Below are 18,265 nucleotides of genomic sequence, written 5' to 3' on the forward strand. Positions count from 1 at the left end.
ACGAAGCATCCCCGATGGCAAAGCCCCGTTCCAGGACTTTCAACAACCCAGAGCGTATCTTCTTTCCCACTAGGTATCTCAGTATTAACTGCTCCAGTAGGGACTGTTTTGATAGCAGGAATTACAAGGTTAGATTCATTCGATCAATTGTATCTTTGCCTCTGTGACAGCCACCGTGTGTGGGTCCTGCCTCACAGAGCCGGCTCCTGACCAATACTCCAGATGTGGCCGGGCGCGGTGGCTCAAGCCTGTAATCCCAGCACTTTGGGAGGCCGAGACGGGCGGATCACAAGGTCAGGAGATCGAGACCATCCTCGCTAACACGGTGACACCCCGTCTCTACTAAAAAATGCAAAAAAACTAGCCGGGCGGGTTGGCGGGCGCCTGTAGTCCCAGCTACTCGGGAGGCTGAGGCAGGAGAATGGCGTAAACCCGGGAGGCGGAGCTTGCAGTGAGCTGAGATCCGGCCACTGCACTCCAGCCTGGGCGACAGAGCAAGACTCCGTCTCAAAAAAAAAAAAAAAAAAAAAAAAAAAAAAAAAAAAAAAAAAAAAAAAAAAAAAAAAAAAAAAAAAAAAAAAAAAAAAATACTCCAGATGTGAACTGAGTCTTCCTCTGGACCAAGTGCACACACCTGCGGTGTGAGGCATCCCAGCACCTGCTCAGGAAGGTGGCAGGACCACACCTCTGGGGTTCCGAACACATGCAGATTCTCCTCTGCCCTCCACCCTCGGGGAACGTTTCCTGCACATTTATAGGGTTTGACTACATCATGTTGAGAAGCTATTTTTACCCAGGAAAGGACGGGTGTGGATAAGACTATTTTTAAGCACCGCAGTTCTGAATGCAACTGTGCAGAGGTTTACAACCCCCTGTAACAGGCTCTGTCGCACTGAAACGAATTTTTAGGCTGAACTCTATAATCTGCAGAAACAAATGCCCATAAAAATGTAGCAAAGAGCACTTGCATCAATGTGCTTAAAATTGGAGTCCAATTAAGAGCTAATGAAATGCTAACAAACCTTGAATTCTCAGGAAGCAAGGAAATGGTGGCATGGTTTTCCTCTTCAGAGAAGAAGCAGGCTTTCTGGAGAGCATGGACAGTCGGTCCTGCCTGCAAGTGTGCTGCTGGGGCCAGGCATACCCCTGCATCTCTGAGTTTGGGGCAATGGCTGTGCAGGAGAAATGATCCTGGAAGAGCAGGCACAGGTGGGCAGCTCTGAGCAGCACCACAGGGTCCCACCACGACTGCAGGCAGAAACCCTCAACTCTCGGTACAGGTGAGCTGACGCCGAGCTGTGGGGGCAGGCGGGCTGGGTGTGGCTCTTCCCAATCAAGAACTGGCCGTGATTTAAAAAACAACAGTTTGTTCATCCACTCAATTCATCCGCATGTTTACTGAGCAGCCCCCATGGGCAGGTGTTATTCCTGCACCACATAACCATCGACAGCCTTCCTGTAGCTTAGGTTCCAGTGGGGAGCAGACAGCCAATTACCTTGTAAGTAAGATCACTACAGACATGGTGAAGACTGCAAGGCCTGTGGGTGTTTTGGTGCCATGGGGAAGGGTGTTTCTTTCAGCCTAGCTCTCAGGACGGGCTGCTGGCTGGAACCAACCCCATCTCTATCTGAGCTGTCAACCGCCTGAACAGGCATTCTCTATGTCTGACAAGTCTTCCTCCTTCTTTACATCCCAGAAATGGTGAAAATACACAGTTCCTCAGGACGCCCTGAGGGAGGAGCAGCGTGCTGCTGCCGAGGGTGAACACACGTGGTCTCTGAGGGGAGGTGGTGGATCTCCCTGGGCATCCGTCATCCTGGGACTGGGGACTGGGTGTCGTGGAAGAAGGTGACACTGGGCAGACACCAAGAGCGGGGGAGCTGCAGGCCGGTATCAGAGCCTGTATCAGAACCCATGTCAGAGCAGAGTGGCCCCCGAGCGGGAGGGAGCCGGAGCTCACTGCTGGAGGAGGACCTGCATGTGAGGACGTGAGTCTGAGGCCTGCAGAGAAGCCAGGTGAGACACTGCTGTGCTTCTCTGGGCCACGGCCCCTCATGGCTGCATCCCATCACCAGAGCTCCTGTGCCTCACCCACCCATGATCATAGAAGACAGTCTGCATGTCCTCAGCTCTGTCCTCCAACCGGCTGCCCAGGAGGCCTCCCTGGCTGCTCCCCAAACTGCACATGCCCTGAGTCAGCCCTGGGGCCTCATGGACCCTCCTCTGTTCACGCATCCCAGCAGCGCGCAAACTGTCCCTGTCGGCTCCCACTGACATGCTACAGGATCTCAGGGCAGCCCCGCCTGGCAGGTTCAGCAGGGATGGGATTCTGCGTCCTTTTCCTTCTTGCTTCCGACTTTTACCTGAAGCTCTAACACCAAGAGTGTGCCAGACAGAGGCGTCCACAGTGACAGGAGCCTGGGCAAGGGCGGCCATCCCCTGCTGCAGAGACGGACATCAGTGTCCATGGAAACAACGCGGCGCGGGGAGCGGCAGGTCTGGTGTGAAAGCTACTCACACTTCCCGCCTGGGCAAGAGCAGGAACTCGGCAGGCAGAGAGCTGGTGGAGCTTTCCATGGAAAACCACAACCTTCGAAGAGTCCGGCCTCCCTCTGACGAGCCACTTCTTTCCAATCAGATGCACTATTGACGAGGCAGCCTCCGCTGCCTGTCTCTCATCAGAGCACCTGGTAATTTATACTTGTGGTTTCCGCCTTGATCAATAAACACAATGGAGAAGACACACCGTCGATTTCTACAGGAGGGGCAGAAGCACACAGGCCTGTGTGCAGAGCTTCATTTGGGCTCTTCGGAAGGGAAGTAAACCCAGCAGAGGAAATGTCGGCCCGCTGAAAGGGCAGCAGTTTCCCTTTAGCTGTGGGATTTGTGTTAGCAAGTTTGCAAGTGGAAAATGCATTTGGAACTGCCAGTCCCCTACAGCCCTCACAGGGAGGTGCAATGTTAATCCTGTCACTATTTTAAAACTTGTCTCAGAGTTGGGAGTAACTGAAATCGTTTGGAGCTTAATTTTGCATGAGGACATAGCAAAGCATGACAGAAGGGAAAAAGAAAATGCTGGCAAAGGAGAAACTGCCCTAAGAGGGCAGCCGGATCCTCAGCTGGGTCAGAGCAGATGAGCCGAGACTGAGGACGCAGGGGTGGTGTGGTCTCGGGAGGGACCTGCTGCAGAACCACTAAGGAGGGAGGCTGAGGGGTGGGAGAAAGCCCAGGGCTGTAATCGTAGCCCCTGGAGCCTGATTTAAAAGACTGGAGGAGGCAAAACCTTTTCTAGGTGACATCCACCCAGAGCGTGACCCTGTGGCCTCAGTGTCTGCTGGGCACGGCTCTGCCTGCAGCCAGCCCTGCCACCATCCCTTCCCTTCTAGGGGTGTCCGAGTGTGGGGCAGCCAGGCTGCTGTCTGCCCACAGCACAGAGGAGGAACTGAGGACGCAGGGCCCGTGCGGGACGGCACGCGGTCAGCCCAGAATTAGGACCTAAGGTTGACCCTACAGGTTCCCACAGCACACACATGCAGCACGTGCATGCACATGTACACAGAGGCACATGCACACACAATCATGCCTAGCCATAGAATCACACCCTCCCACTCACACTCACACCCACACACCCTCCCGCAAGCACATGCACACACACCCACACTCACACCCACCCTCCCACAGGCACGGTGCACACCCACACTCATGGTCACGCCCTCCCACAGGCACAACCACACCCACACACGCCCACACTCATACCTACACCCACACCCTCCCACAGGCACAAGAGCACACACTCCTTTCCCCCCACACTCCCTGCACACCCATGGGCACCTGTGCTCTCCTGTGGTCTGGATCTGCCCTCTGTGCGCACAGCCTGCACCTGGCCCCGTGTGAGTGACTCATGTGGATGCTCTGCAGGTGAGACCCAAGGTGGGTGTCCTGGCACTGCCCGGCCTGGCTGTCAGGAAGCTCTGCCAGACAGCCGCCTCCTCCCTGATGCAGGCTTCTTCCCAAGGATGAGCTCACTGATGTGTTTTCCACCAGTATTTGGTGTCCCCAGTCACCCAGGCCTGGGGCTGGACAGTGCCAGGGGCAGATGTGCCATGTGGAGAGGCCAGGCAGGGCAGGGGCAGCTTGTCCGCCGGGTGGCACCTAGACAGCTGTGTGGGGCGCAGTGTTCCCACTCTCATCACCAGCCCTCACTTCCAACTGCCTCTGAGTATTCTGTGGCGGCTGCTCTGGCTGGGGCCTCAGGTGTAGCCTGCTGAAAATCTCATGGTGTCCAGGCCCCATCCCCAACTGGCCCAGGGCAACCCTGATTTCCTACTCACCGGAGGGGCCTCCCCGCCGCCTGCCCAGCCAAGAGCCTTGTAGGAGCCCCTCTCCAGCCTCACACTACCAGCCCCTTCAAATTGCAGCGCTCAGGTCCTTAGGAAAGGTGTTTTTTATCAAGTTAGCTACTTTTTATACTTATGAAGAAGTTCCATGACATGGAGCAAAGGAGAGTTGATTTTCAGCTGTGATTTCTGCCTGCAGAGCAATGTCTAGTTCCTGCTGTTTTTTTCTGATGGGCGCTGCAGTGACTGGGGGTCCCGTGTGCCGTCGGTGGGGGCTTAGCTGGCCTGGTCTGCAAGTTCCTACTGACATCACAACCTGCTCCTTCTCTCTGTCCTTAAGGGTCAGAAGATGGGGAAAGGTTCATGTTTCCACTTCTGTATTCTGTTACGTTCAGGCTTTTGGGGGAGGCTTGTGGGGAAGGGGTGTGTCCCCACTCCTTCCTTTCTTCTTATGTATATATTTACATCCACTCCGTCACCATCAACATGATTCACGGAACTCTGTCACCACAGAAGCTGTGCTAAGGCCTGGGCATTCGTGTGACATGGAGCCTGCAAGATCTGAAGTCTTAATGAGCTGCTTGCAGGAAAAGATCAAGTTTCACAATCGAGAATTATGGGGCATGATTTCTGCTGTGGCAAGGGGCCAGGGCCGTCTCCTGGAGGAAATCTGGAGAGAACATGCCATAGCCAGGCCAGCATACGCAGAGGCGCTGGCAGGGGCCCCTCCCAACCTGCCCCTGCATGTGCGGGGCTTCGCTCAGGAACAGGGGCACAGCTCCACTTCCAAAATGCGAGGGGTAGGGGCCCCAGTGTTGGACGCCTTCCGAGCCCTGGAGCCCTGGGAGGGGCTCACAAGCCCACCTGCCTGAGTCGGGCGTTGGGCGGGCAGAGTGTCAGGGCCTCTGCCCCTGCTGGCCCAGATAATTCCCTGGCCCTCCTCAAGTGCAGCTCCCATGAAGATAGACCCAGACTCTGAGCCACGCATCGGGCCAAGCATCCCAAGGTGGTGGAACCCAGTCAGGAGTCAAGACCAGAGGCCGGAACTGCCCACATCCATGTTCCTTCCACAGGGCCCGCCTGGCCAGTGGCGACACTGATACCATCCCATGGAAGCTCTGTGAAAATTAAAGGGAATGGTGCATGTTTGGAGGCCACGTGCAGCAAGTGACCGGTAAACACCCACCATTTATGCTTGGTTTTCATCACTGGGCCAGCAGGGGCAGGACCCCAGCAGAGGCCTGAAACTGGGCAGTGCCAAACCTCAGAGCCTTTTCCGACACATACATATCCACCTGTGTGGGTGTGTGGATGTGTGTGGGTGTGTAGGTGTGTGTGTACACCTGTGTGTGTGAAAATATCTGTGTTTGTATTTGTGTGTGTGTCCGTGTCTGTGACTCTGTGGGGGTGTGGGTGTGCAGGTGTGTGTGTACACGTGTGTGTCTGTGAAAATATCTGTGTTTGTATTTGTGTGTGTGTCCATAAGTGTCTGTGTCTGTGTGGATGTGTGTGGGTGTGTAGGTGTATGTGTACACCTGTGTGTGAGTATGTGTGAAAATATCTGTGTTTGTATTTGTGTGTGTGTCTGTGTCAGTGTCTGTGTGGGTGTGCGTGCCCATGAGTGTGAGTGCATGTGTGCGGGTGTGTAGGTGAGTGTGTCTGTGTGTGAGTTTGCAGGTATGTCTGTTTGTGTTGATGTGTGTGTCCATGAGTATGTGAGTGCTTCTGCGTAGGTGTGTGGTGTGAATGTATGTCTGTGTGCCTGTGTGGATGTGGGTGTCCATGAGTGTGTGAATGTGTGTCTGTGTCAGGGTGTGTGTCCGTGTCGGGGTGTGTGTCCATGTGTGAGTGTGTCAGTATGGGTGGGTGTGTCCTCTGTGAACATGTGTGGGAGTGAATGGTGTCTGTGGGAGGGTCGTCACCATGGGCCGTGTCTCGAGCACATGTGGCCCTGCCTCGGTGGACCCCACGGGCCTGCTGGGAGACACAGCCCAGGTGCAGGGCATTCCACCGTCCAGAGCAGGCCTTGCTCTCAGCAGGTTTTCTCCCAGATCTTTGTCTCTGACCTTACCTGGGGTGGAAGGTTTTACCCAAGAGAAGCAGAAAGGCGTTCCTTTCCTCCTTGCTGCCCGCCAGCAAGAGGCACTCGTTGCTCGTGGCAGCCAGCCAACCACTTGAAAGGGAGCTGGTACAGTCGGGCTGGGGGGAAACTTGGATTACAGCCTCGAGACGGTGCAGGGTCCAGTCACTCTGCCTGGAGCTAGGCACCGTGACTGACGCACCGTTGCTGCTGGCCACTTCTAGGATTATTATTTCCGCTCTTTCCTTTCCTTCATCACATGCTCCTGGAAGGGGCTCAGAGGTGTCCCCACCTTCCCTGTCCTGGAAAGTCATCTCAGAAGGTCCTGTCCCAGTGGAAAGTGCTGGTGGCTCTGGGTGTCTGGGCCTAAACGGTGGGGTGTGGTCTGCTTTGCTCTGAGCAGAGCCCCTCCATGACAATGCCACAGCGTGCAGGGAAATGGGGGTGGGGGTGGGGGAAGCTGAGGGGTATCCCCACGCCTACTGCCTTGAGCTCAGACCGCTCTCTGCAACTTCTCTGGGGACCCCCACGGCCATGGGCCCTGGTCCAGTGTGGGCTCTGTCAGCCCAAGGGCTTCTGGATCAGAGTGTTACCAGCTTCCTGAGCCCATCCTCACCTCCTGAGCTCGGCCTCAGCCTCGTGAGCTCCTCCCCAACCTCTCGAGCTTCTCCCCAGCCTCCTGACCTTCTCCTCAGCCTTCTGAGCTTCTCCCCAGCCTCCTGAGCCCATCCCCAGCCTCCCGAGCTTCTCCCCAGCCTCCTGAGCCAGTTCTCATTCTCCCCAGTTCCTCTTCAGCCTCCTGAGCCCGTCCCCAGCCCTAAGCCCATCCTCATTCTCCTGCACTCTTCCTTGGCCTCCTGAGCTCCTCTCCACCGTCCTGACCTTGTTCCTGGCCTCCCAAGTTCATCTTAGCTCAAGGAGAAGCTCTCGGCTCCTGCCTCCAGCAGCCCTGGACTAGATGCCTGGTTTATCAGCAACCCAGATCTGAGCCTCCTATCTCAGACCCTGAACCACAGAGCTGTGGGTACCAGGGGAAGCTCTGGGGCCTGCTTGGCTTAAGATAGGACCGTCGGCCCCAGTGCTAAGCCTGGCTTGGGGCCACCCAGGGGCGTGTGCCCTTCCTCACTTCCTTCAAGCCAGCATCGCAGTGTCGGGAAGACCTGCTCTGTCCTGGTCACAGCTGCCCCTTCCCGCAGGACCCTCAGAGACACAGGGCAGCAGAGAGACCTGAGCAGGTGGTCCTGGTTCCACGGGGCTCCCCATGTCAACCTGGACCCAGTAATTAGACTCCTCAGGTGGAAAGCCCCAAGGATCAGTGTGGTCTCGCGGGGTGAAGAGGTGAACACCATGATTGCCTTATCTCCCTCAAATACTCGGAGAGTGAACTCCTTCAGCACACATGGGCTGCAGGGCTTTGTGGGCCCCCAGGGCCCCTCTGAATTAGGCTTTTGCTCTGCCGTGGGTAGCAGCTAGTGCTCAGTAGGGGAAGACCAGGTGCCAGTTCATCTGGTCAGTCCCTGTGCAGCCTGTTGGCGCAATGGGCAGGTGGCCAGGAGTTTGCCCACGTGTTTCTTTCTGAGTCTTTTGTCCAGCGGGGAATTTCTACTTTATCTGTGCGGGGTCTCTGAGCAAGGCTGACCACGGCCCAGGCCCTGAGTCTGGGCCCACAGAGGCCTCGCTGCCCCAGATGCCACATCTCCAGTGCCCTGAGCTCCACCCCTGGTGTCCATTTAGCTGAAAGCTGTGATCCTTCCCCTCTGCCATTGCTGGCAGAATTCTGGCCAAGGCCCACATTTCCAGCAGGGACTTGAATGAGGCTTGCCTGGAGCAGTTTTGAGCAGGACCTGAGGAAGCACAGGGCCCCCCACAACACGGGTGCTGGGAGATGCTTCCTCTGGGCGGTGTCCTGATGGGGCCCTGGGGATGCTCTGGCCAGCGGGCACTTCGGAAGGTCCCTCTGCTGCTCTGCTGAGGACGTGATGATTCCTCAGTGTGGCCACTCAGGTCCTTCCCTTTCTCCAGTGCCCAGAGCCGTGTGCTGTCTGGGATTCTGCTCTGTTACTTGGGAGCCACCAGTGCCCACGGCAGGAGCTGCAGGCCCAGGGTAGCATGGGCCTTGGGACCTTGAGGAAGTGCTCAGTCACCCACAAGCTGACCCACCTGTCCCAGGGCCATCAAGCCACCAACGGCGGGGAGAGAAGGTGACAGGATGCAGGTGGCTGTCTGGGCCGTGTCTGCCTGGGGTGTAGGAGATGTCAGGGAACACAGGCCCCACTCGGACGCAGACTCAGCTCCTAGACGCGTGGCCGCTGTCCACCAGAGCCTCTCTGTGGGCCCGTGCCTGGGGCACACAGAGCCCAGCATGTGAGCCCACCTGTCGCTGGTGGAGAGGGTACCGCAGGTGTCTAATGGGGGGCAGAGGGTGGATAATAGCTCCCTCCGGAAGTCACTGCCCGTCCAAGTCACGAAGCTTCCGTCAGTCCCCTGCTGCCGTTGTAACAGGCATTGTTCAAAGCAGTGCCTTTGCCCTCTCCCGGCTCTGGAGGTGACACATCTGCAACGGGCCTCACTGGGCTAAAACCCAGGTGTCAGCCAGGCCAGGCCTCCTGGAGGCTCCGGCAGGGTCCCCTGGTTCACTCCTAGAGGCCCCCGCATTCAGTGAGCGTTCCTGGACCCTCCAGTGGCTGCCTTCCTAGTCACGTGGGCCCCCCCTGCAGTCTGGACCCTCCAGCGGCTGCCTTCCTAGTCACGTGGGTCCCCCTGCAGTCAGATCCCTCTCGGGACAGGTCATTGCCTGGGCCTCACTCAATCCTGCAGGACGCTCTCCCCATCCCCAAGCCCTTAATGTATCCCATCTGCACGGATCCCAAGGATTCCGACGTGGACATCTCCAGGGCCATCACCCTCCTACCACAGCATCCCCTGGCCTCAAGGGCTGACCGGCTCAGTGTGGGAGACACCAGGGTCCGGGCCAGCCTTGTGGCCTCCAGGCACCCTCTCCCATCAATTCTCCATCAGGCGCCAGGCTAATCTCAACCCCCAAATCCCTTTTGGTGCCATTGCCGTAAAGATAAAACCCAGGCTGGGCGTGGTCCCCACCTCCGCAGCTGCAGCTCTGCCCTCCCCACCGGCCATTCCCCTTCCTGCTGCCAAGCCTGGGTCATGGCCTCAGCCCCAGCTTCTCACCATTCCCAGATTTAGTGGACTCTCTGGGGCCCTGTGTCTCACCTGCTTCTCCTAATTCTTATGTGGAGTCATGGAGGATCCCCATATTGGGTTTTAGGGTTCAGAATCAAACCCAACCCAGCAGGCTCCTCTCCTGGGAAGACCCCATCAGGGACCCCTCCCTTCCCACTGCTCTGTGAGCCTGCAGGGCCCACCGTGGCCCTGATCTGACAGTGTCTCAGCCTGGTGGGGAGGGTGCCGCAGGGGAGCAGCCAGCAGCACATATCTCACGACCTCCCCAAGGCGATGTGTGTCGACGTCCACGAGTGTCTGCAGGTGCGTGTGAGCGTGTCTGCATGTGCGCATCTTGTGTAGCTATACATGTCTGTGCATGTCCACGTGTGTCTGCAGGTGCGTGTGAGCGTCTGCATGTGTGCGTCTTGTGTAGATATGTGTGTGTCTGTGTGTGTGTGTGTGTCTATTTCCATGTGTCTCTGCATGTCTGTCTGTGTGCATCTCGGTGTAGATATGTGTGTGTCCGTGTGTCTGTGTCTGTGTCCATGTGTGTCTGTCTGTGTGTCTGTATGTCTGTGTCCATGTGTGTCTGTGTGTCCGCATGTGTACATGCACATCTGCATGTGTCTCTGTGTCACTGTGTGTCACTGTATATATGTGCATGTGCTTCTGTGTGCGTGTCCATGTGTCTCTGTGTGTCTTTCTGCCTGTGTCTAAGGTTCACAGGACAGAAGCCAGAGCCCCACTTCTCTCAGGGTCACGGGGAGGTCAGTGTCCTGGAAAACACGTCCCCCAGGGGTCTCTGACTCACAGAACCACTTCCTCATGCCCTCCCTGTCCCCACAGCTGGGGAGCACAGGCGCCCACAGCTCAGACCCGCAGCTGTGACTCACCCACCTGCTGGCCTCCAGCTGGGCCACTGCCCAGGAAGGGTAGCTGAGGACAGGGAGGAGCCCACGGGAGGCAGGGTCCCAGGCAGGGTCTCTTTGGGCCTGCACCCAGCTTGCTCAGTGGCACTGGGCAGCCCTTTTCTCACAGGACGGGAGGCCTCCAAAACCCTTTGTGCCCGAAGCCCAAGACCACTGGGAAGGGCCTGTGAGTGGGGCAGCCACGCAGGCCTCTCACCCTGGCCGGTGCTGACCCCCCAGTGAGCGAGACGGCATTTCACTGGGTCTCGATCTGCACACGTCCGAGTTTGCAAACACGGCTTCGCATCTGTTTCTCCCGAGGGAGATGCCCCTTCACGTCTCGGGGTCTTTTCCCCATTCTTACTGATTTGTAGAAATTCCTTACATATTCCCGAGGTCTACCTTTCGTTAGTTATGTCCCCGGTGAGTATCTTCTCATTTTTAGCTTCTCTTTCACTTTCTTTGAGGTTATTTTGACCAATAGTTTTTTTTTTAATGTACTCACAGTTTATCAGACTCCTATTTCATAGCCAGGGCTTCCTATAGTGTATTTAAGAAACCCTTCCCTATGCCAAGCTCATAAATTGTCCACCTACACTTTCCAGCCAAAGTTTTAAAGGAAAACTCTGACATAAGTTCTTGCCCCGTCTGGGGCTGGCTTTGTGTATGTTGGGAAATAGGGATCGCATTTCTTTTTCCACACGGAAAATCATTTTCCCACACCCAGTGACTGCTCTGTTCTTGTGGGAAGGGAAACCCCACAGGAGAACAGGGCGGCAGGGCCCAAGGGAAGGACGAGTGAGGCCCAGCCTAGATGCTGCCCCAGGAGTTGTGAAACTCTAGGATGAGTTCAGCCTGGAATGACTTTAATCCACTCTAATCTGAGGATAAAACTCGGAGAAGTCTTTGCTTCAGGTGAGTGTGCAGTTTGCACGATTAGCCAAATGCCGTCAGTACCAGGCTTTGGGGTTTTCTGTTCTCCTCTCACAGAAAAGGGTATGGCAGGCAATGCGGGCACCAAACTGAAGGGGGTGTGCATGTGTGTGCTTCTCTACGGTGTGTCTGTATATATGTCTGTGTGTACATTCAAGCCTGTGTATGTGTCTTTCTGTGTCTGCATGTGCACGCATGTGTCTATGTGTGCGTGCATGTGTGCCTGTGTATATGTGTGCATGTGTGTCTCTGTATGTGTCTGTGTGTCTATATGTGTCTGTGTGTGCACACACATCCCTATACATGTGTGTCTCTGTGTGTGCACGTATTTGTATGTGTATGTGTGTGCACATGCATGTCTGTATGTGTTTCTGTATGTATGTGTGCACATGTCTGCATATGTGTATGTAGCTGTGCATGTGCGTGCCTGTATGTGTCTGCATGTCTGTATGTGTCTATATGTGCGCATGTGTGCATGCATGTATGTGTGCATGTGTCTGTGTGGATACTCATGTGTGTCCATATGTGTGTATATGTGCACATGCATGTCTGTATGTGTGTGCATGTGTTTCTATGTGTGTGCACATGTCTCCATATGTGTATGTAGCTGTGCATGTACATGTCTGTATGTCTGCATGTCTGTATCTATATATGCACATGTATGCATGCATGTGTGTCTGTGCATGTGTATGTGTATACATGTCTGTGTGTATGTACGTATCTATATGTCTGTATGTAAGTGCCTGTGTGTACATGAGTGTGTCTCTGGGTGTGTGTGGTACAAGAGCAGGTATAGGTATGTGTATGAGTGCATGTCTGTATGTGTGCCTGTGTGTGCGTGTGTGTCTGTGATTGTGTGATGGGCTCACTCGGTGCTGTAAGGATAGGTCTGTGCTCCTCCAGGCCCTATGAGGCCCCACCCCCTGAGCGTAGGGAGACCTGCCCTCACATTGTGTGTGGAGAACAGTGGGTGGGGGCGGGCACTGGAGTGCAGATCGGCGGGGGGGCGGCCTTAGCCCATGGTGTCTGCAGAGGGGATGGGGGCATCTGCTCCCGGAACCACACTCTTTTTCCTTCGGAGGCAGATTCCATATCCTCAGCTGGAGTTCAGTGCTGAGGCTTTAAGTCCAAAACCTCAGTTGTAGGGTCAGGAGCAGGGGCTCCAGGTCTGGGGCCAGAACGTCGGCAGGTGGCTCCCGTCTCGTGCAGATGTGGTGCCTGCATCACCCCATTCTCTGCCAGGACCCTGCAGGTTCAGATGCACATCAGGGACTGTGGCTCCCACCTTCCCTGCTCCTAACTCTTCTGCCCTCCCAGGCACCCCCCACCTCCAGTCCTGGGCTCACCCCAGCCATCACTTCAGGCAGGAGAGTCCCCATTCATTCATTCAGAAAGGCTCTGGCCATCCGCCAGGCTCAGGGCAGAGTGCAGCTCTACCACTTCCAGCCAGGTGATCCTAGTCGCGTTCATGAATCTCCCAGCCTCAGATCCTACCTCTCTCAGTGAGGCAACAGCACCTGGTACCCAGGGTGGTGGCCCAGGGTGGCCGTGGAGTGAGTCACTGGGGAGGGCTCCTGGGTCCTGGGCATCTGAATTGGCTGCACTCAGAAAATCCAGTGCAAATGGGGCAGAGCAACAGCGCGTTTGCGGCAATGGTCCTGGGTCCACAGCACAGTCCCGGGCATCCACTGAGTTCTCAATTAAATCAAAACCCCCTTCCACAGAAATCCCCTCTCCACACTCAGAGGAGGTGGAGAGGCTGGAAGTGTCTCTTAATGAACTGTTTACTGCGAAATGCCTTTCACCTTCCAAGCTGCAGTCTTCGAATTAAACCTGGCATTTGAATGCAATAATGAAGAGAGGGGAGCTCCTCTGTCAGCCAGCAGGACACGATGAAAATCCAATTAAGTTGTGCATTTTAATTCCCTTGCCTGCCTGGGCTCATTGCTGGATGAGGGAGAGGGAGCACGCAGTTTTCAGTAGTTTATCTGCACAGCCCAGAGGCAGGTGTTTTACCCGCTGACAATAAAACCCAACAGAGCTGTGACCAAATGGGTGCAAAATAGCGAGTCACTAAAAACGAGCATCGTGAATGCCCGTCTTTCAATACCAGAGACGGAAAGTGCTGGAATAAAGAGATTAAGGAATTAATTGTATTTAGGATGCTCTCACTAGCAGACCCCAGTGCAGGAAAAGTTCCTGGCCACCTGCCAGGACCACACAATGGGATTATGTGGGCCCCAGGAGAAGGAACCTGGCTGGACACCCCTGTTGGTTCAGCAAGGAACCAGCCCAGACGTTTGGAACCTGAAAGCACTGAGGTCTTAAGTCATGAGACTGGGGTTGAAAGAAAGGCACAAAAATAGAAAATAAAAGAGAAAGAAAGAAAAGAGAAGGGAAGAAAGCCAACGCCCTCGCAAGGTTCTTGGTCTTCCAGGGAGAACAGGAAAATCCACCTCGGTTCATTTCTTAGAACTTAATGAGAAAACAGAGGTACTGTCCTCACTTGAATTAATTTTTACATTTAAAATCTGATAGTAAGAAGGAAAGGGTATGTTAGAACTGCAAGAAAATATATGTAGTAACTACAGATTTTATCATCCAGTACCCTGGGGCTTTGAGGGCAGGACACACCTAGGACAGCAGGGTACGAGCACCCTGCAGAGCGAGCTGCCTCCAGAACGGCCACCCACACCAGGCACGGCTTGTGCCCCCACTCCTCCTTGTTCCCTGGGAACTGGCAGGCCCATCGCTGCTCTGGGCCAGGTGCTGGCCTGGCTCCTCATGAAGGCAGCTCTGCGTCCCTCAGACTCTGCTGGAAGCGTCCCGCAGATAAGAGAATTCTGATCTCCGCCTCCAGGGATGGGGTGTCCACGGCATGTCTGCAGGTATGAACACACAGTTTGGCATGAACACGTGCCTTTAGCGTTCTCTGGGACTAGACTGGGCAGATTAACAAGGTACCTTAAAACAGGGGTGCCCAACCCCAACCGTGGACAGGTACTGGCCCGTGGCCTGTTAGGGATGGGGCCGCACAGCCTCCCGTCGGATCAGCGGCGGCATTAGATTCTCACAGGAGCATGAACCCTACTGTGAACTGTGCACACGAGGGATCCCAGTTGCGCATCCCTTATGAGAATCTAACTAATGCCTGAGGGTATGAGGTGGAGGAGTTTCATCTCAAACCATCCCCCCAACCCCACCCTCATCCCACAGTCCGTGCAAAAATTGTCTTCCACGAAACTGATGCCAAAATGGTTGGGGATGGCGGCCTTAAAACACAAGACCGATTTATACTAAAGGAGCAACATGCACTGATATTTACACACAGGAGAGGAGCCACGTGACCTAAAGGAACACGGTCCATTCGTCCTGCAGGAAGTGAAATTTACACACAGGAGAGGAGCCATGTGACCTAAAGGAACACAGTCCATTCCATCCGGCAGGAAGTGAAATTTACACACAGGAGAGGAGCCACCTGACCTAAAGGAACAGGTCCATTCCGTCCTGCAGAAAGTGAAATTTACACACAGGAGAGGAGCCACCTGACTTAAAGGAACACGGTCCATCCCGTCCTGCAGGAAGTGAAATTTATACACAGGAGAGGAGCCACCTCACCTAAAGGAACAGGGTCCATCCCGTCCTGCAGGAAGTGAAATTTACACACAGGAGAGGAGCCATGTGACCTAAAGGAACACAGTCCATTCCATCCGGCAGGAAGTGAAATTTACACACAGGAGAGGAGCCACCTGACCTAAAGGAACCCGGTCCATTCCGTCCTGCAGGAAGTGAAATTTACACACAGGAGAGAAGCCACATGACCTAAAGGAAAATGGTCCATTCCAGTCCTGCAGGAAACAATCAGTGCTTCTTAAATTTGATGCCGTTCTCACCTAGTCCAGTGGCTATTTCTCCTCCTACTTTCCTGGAAGAACACCACTGCTAGGCTCTAGGTTTCTGACAGCTCAGCCACTTTAAAGCAGGAAATCCAGCTGCCTAGGACCCATCTTGGTCTGTCCTTCACTCAGTGTGACCTGGAGGTTCCTTCGTCTTATTATGTGAAGGTTATGATCTCACACCCAGAGTGCAGCAAACATTAAAACCTGGCATTATGAATGTGGATTCTTCCACAGAACAGATTCCTAAATCATGGTATACTATCTAATTAAATGGAATATTAAAATGAATGAGCTAGAATTTATAAATTAACATAGATAATCTAAGAACAAATTAAATACAGGGACACCAGCAAGATTGTGAACTAGGAAGCCCCAGGGAGCCCTCATTCCCCGACCTAGACACTGGTTAGTAATAATCTATGGGCAGAACAGCCGGTGTAAGAACTCCAGAATCCAATTAGGAAGTTGCAGCACCCGCTGTGAGTGCAAAACCCAGAAGCGCTACATCTGAGCAGGTAAGAAAAAAATGTCACTGCATTTTGTGCACTTGTGCCTACTGCTCCCTGGCATGAGAGGAGCCCTCAATGCCTGGCTTCTCTCTAGAGAGGGAGAGAGAAGAGTGGAACATGTTCTCGCTTTTCAGGGGGCTTCCCATGGGACTGTATCTGCCTCACCTGACTCAGAGCACTGAGGGGAACTTGCAGAGTTTGAATGTCGGGTGAGGGGCTGCTAAGAGCAAAGATGAGCGCTTTCGTTCAGCACAAAGGAGCCTGCAGAGCCACAGACACCAGAAGACCGAGGCCTCCTGAAAACTAGGGGCAAAATTCTCACTGGGAAGTTACTTACACAAGCCCAAAGAAGATGCATCCCCAGAAAAGGCTGAGAAGTTTCCAGAATCTCTACCTGGGCTGATTAGTGAAGGTACAAAGCCAGTTAATGAAGACAGCGAGAAGTGGCAATTTATTTGAAATGCGAAAATATCAATACAAGATCACAAGGCATACAAAGAAACGGGAAGCCAAGGCCCAGTCAAAGGAACAAAATAATCTCTGGAAATGACCCTAAAGAAACAGAGATGAATTAACTGACCATTCAAGATAACCATCTTAAAGACGCCCAGTGAGCTAAATGAGAACACAGACAACTAATCACTTTCAGAATATGATTTATGAACAAAAACGAGAATATCAACAGAGATAGAAATTATAAAAAGAGAACAAAACAGAAATTCTGAAACTGAAGAATAATTGAATTTTAAAACTCAGTAGAGGAGTTCAACAGCAGACTTGGTCAAGAAGAAAGAATCATCAAATTTGAAGAAAAGTTATCTGAAATTATTGAGTGAGAGGAGAAAAAAAAAGAATTAAGTAGTGAGAGCCTACGAGACTTACAGGAAACCATCAAGCAGAATAATGTGGGTAACCTCAGAAATGTTAAGGGTTTGATCCCAGACCATTGCCATAATGTGAATATCACAGCAAAGTGAATCACACAATATTTTGGTTTCCTGGCGCATATAAAAGTGATGATTATACTATACTGTAGTCTGTTAATTGTGCAATAGCGTTATGTCTAAAAAAAAAAAAGTATATACCTTAATTAAAATCCTTTTTTGTTTTGCTGAAAATGCTAATGATCATCTGAGCCTTCAACAAGTCATACTTTTTTCATGATGGGGGCTCTTACCTCAGTGTTGATGTCTGCTCACTGATCAGCGTGGTAGTTGCTGAAGACTGGGGTAACTGTGAGAATTTCTTAAGACAACCGTGAATTTTGCCTCATTAGTGGACTCTTTCTTTCCCAGAGGACTTATCTGCACTATGTAATGTGGTTTCACAGCATTTGACCCACAGTAGAACTTCTTTCAAATTTGGAGCCAATCCTCTGAAACCCTGCTACTGCTTTACGCAATGTTCTGAATCACTTCTTGTCGCTTCAAGAATGTTTATCTCTACCAGGAGTAGATTCCATCGAAAAAACAACTTTCTTTGCTCATTCATAAGGAGAAACTCTTCATGAAAGTTTTATCCTGAGATTGCAGCAATTCTGCCACATCTTCAGGCTCCTCTTCTCTTTCTAGTTCTCTCACCGTTCCCACCGCATCTGCAGCTCCTTCCTCCATGAAAGTCTTGAACCACTCAAAGTCACCTGTGAGGGTTGGGATTAAATCCCTCCAGACTCCTGTTCATGTTGATATTTTGCCTTCTCCCATGAAACAGGAATGTTCTTAATGGCATCTAGAGTGGTGAATTCCTTCTAGGAGGCATTCCATTCGCTTTGTCCAGATCCATCACAGCAATCACTATCTATGGCAGCTGTAGCCTTAAGAAATGTGTTTCTTAAATAATAAAACTGAAAGGCAGAATTACTCCTTGATCTGTGGGCTGCAAAAGGATATTGTGTCAGCAGGCAGGAAAAGAATATGAATTTCCTTGTACATCTCCATCAGAGCTCCTGGGTGACCAGGTGCATTATCAATCACCACAAATATTTTGAAACACATATTTTTTCTGTACATAGGTCTCAACAGGGGGCTTAAAATATTCAGTAAACCACACTGTAACAAATGTGCTGTCATCAAAGCTTCATGTGCCATTTATAGAAGCAAGCAGAGTAGATTTGACATAATTCTGAAGGGCCTTAGAATGTTCAATATGGTAAATAAGCACTGGCTTTGACTTACAATCACCAACTGTGTCAGTAATTAGCAAGACAGTCAGTCTGTCCTTTGAAGAACTGATGCCAGGTATTAACACCTCCTCCTTAGCTCTAAAAGCCGAGATGGCATCTTATTTCAATAGAGGGCTGTTTCATCTACATTGCAAATCTGTTGTTTAGTGTCGCTGCCGTCACCAAGTGGCTTAGCTGGATCTGCCGGAGAACCTGCTGAAGCCTCTGTATTAGCATTTGCTGCTTCACCTTGCACT

General features: G+C 52.9%; 1 long non-coding RNA gene across 2 annotated transcripts; it reads right to left on the reverse strand.

Annotated features, from left to right (window-relative positions):
* Positions 1-822: 822 nt before the first annotated feature.
* LOC135970037 (uncharacterized) lies at positions 823-17,084 on the reverse strand. 2 transcript variants are annotated; one of them, XR_010585466.2, is made up of 2 exons: positions 17,025-17,084; positions 823-14,321 (listed from the first exon to the last, which is right to left on the reverse strand). It is a non-coding gene; the product is annotated as an uncharacterized lncRNA (long non-coding RNA). The 2 variants fall into 2 exon arrangements; XR_012432125.1 differs by having other exon boundaries at positions 15,058-17,084.
* Positions 17,085-18,265: the final 1,181 nt, after the last annotated feature.

This window comes from Macaca fascicularis, chromosome 3, assembly GCF_037993035.2.
Source record: "Macaca fascicularis isolate 582-1 chromosome 3, T2T-MFA8v1.1".
NCBI lineage: Eukaryota > Metazoa > Chordata > Mammalia > Primates > Cercopithecidae > Macaca > Macaca fascicularis.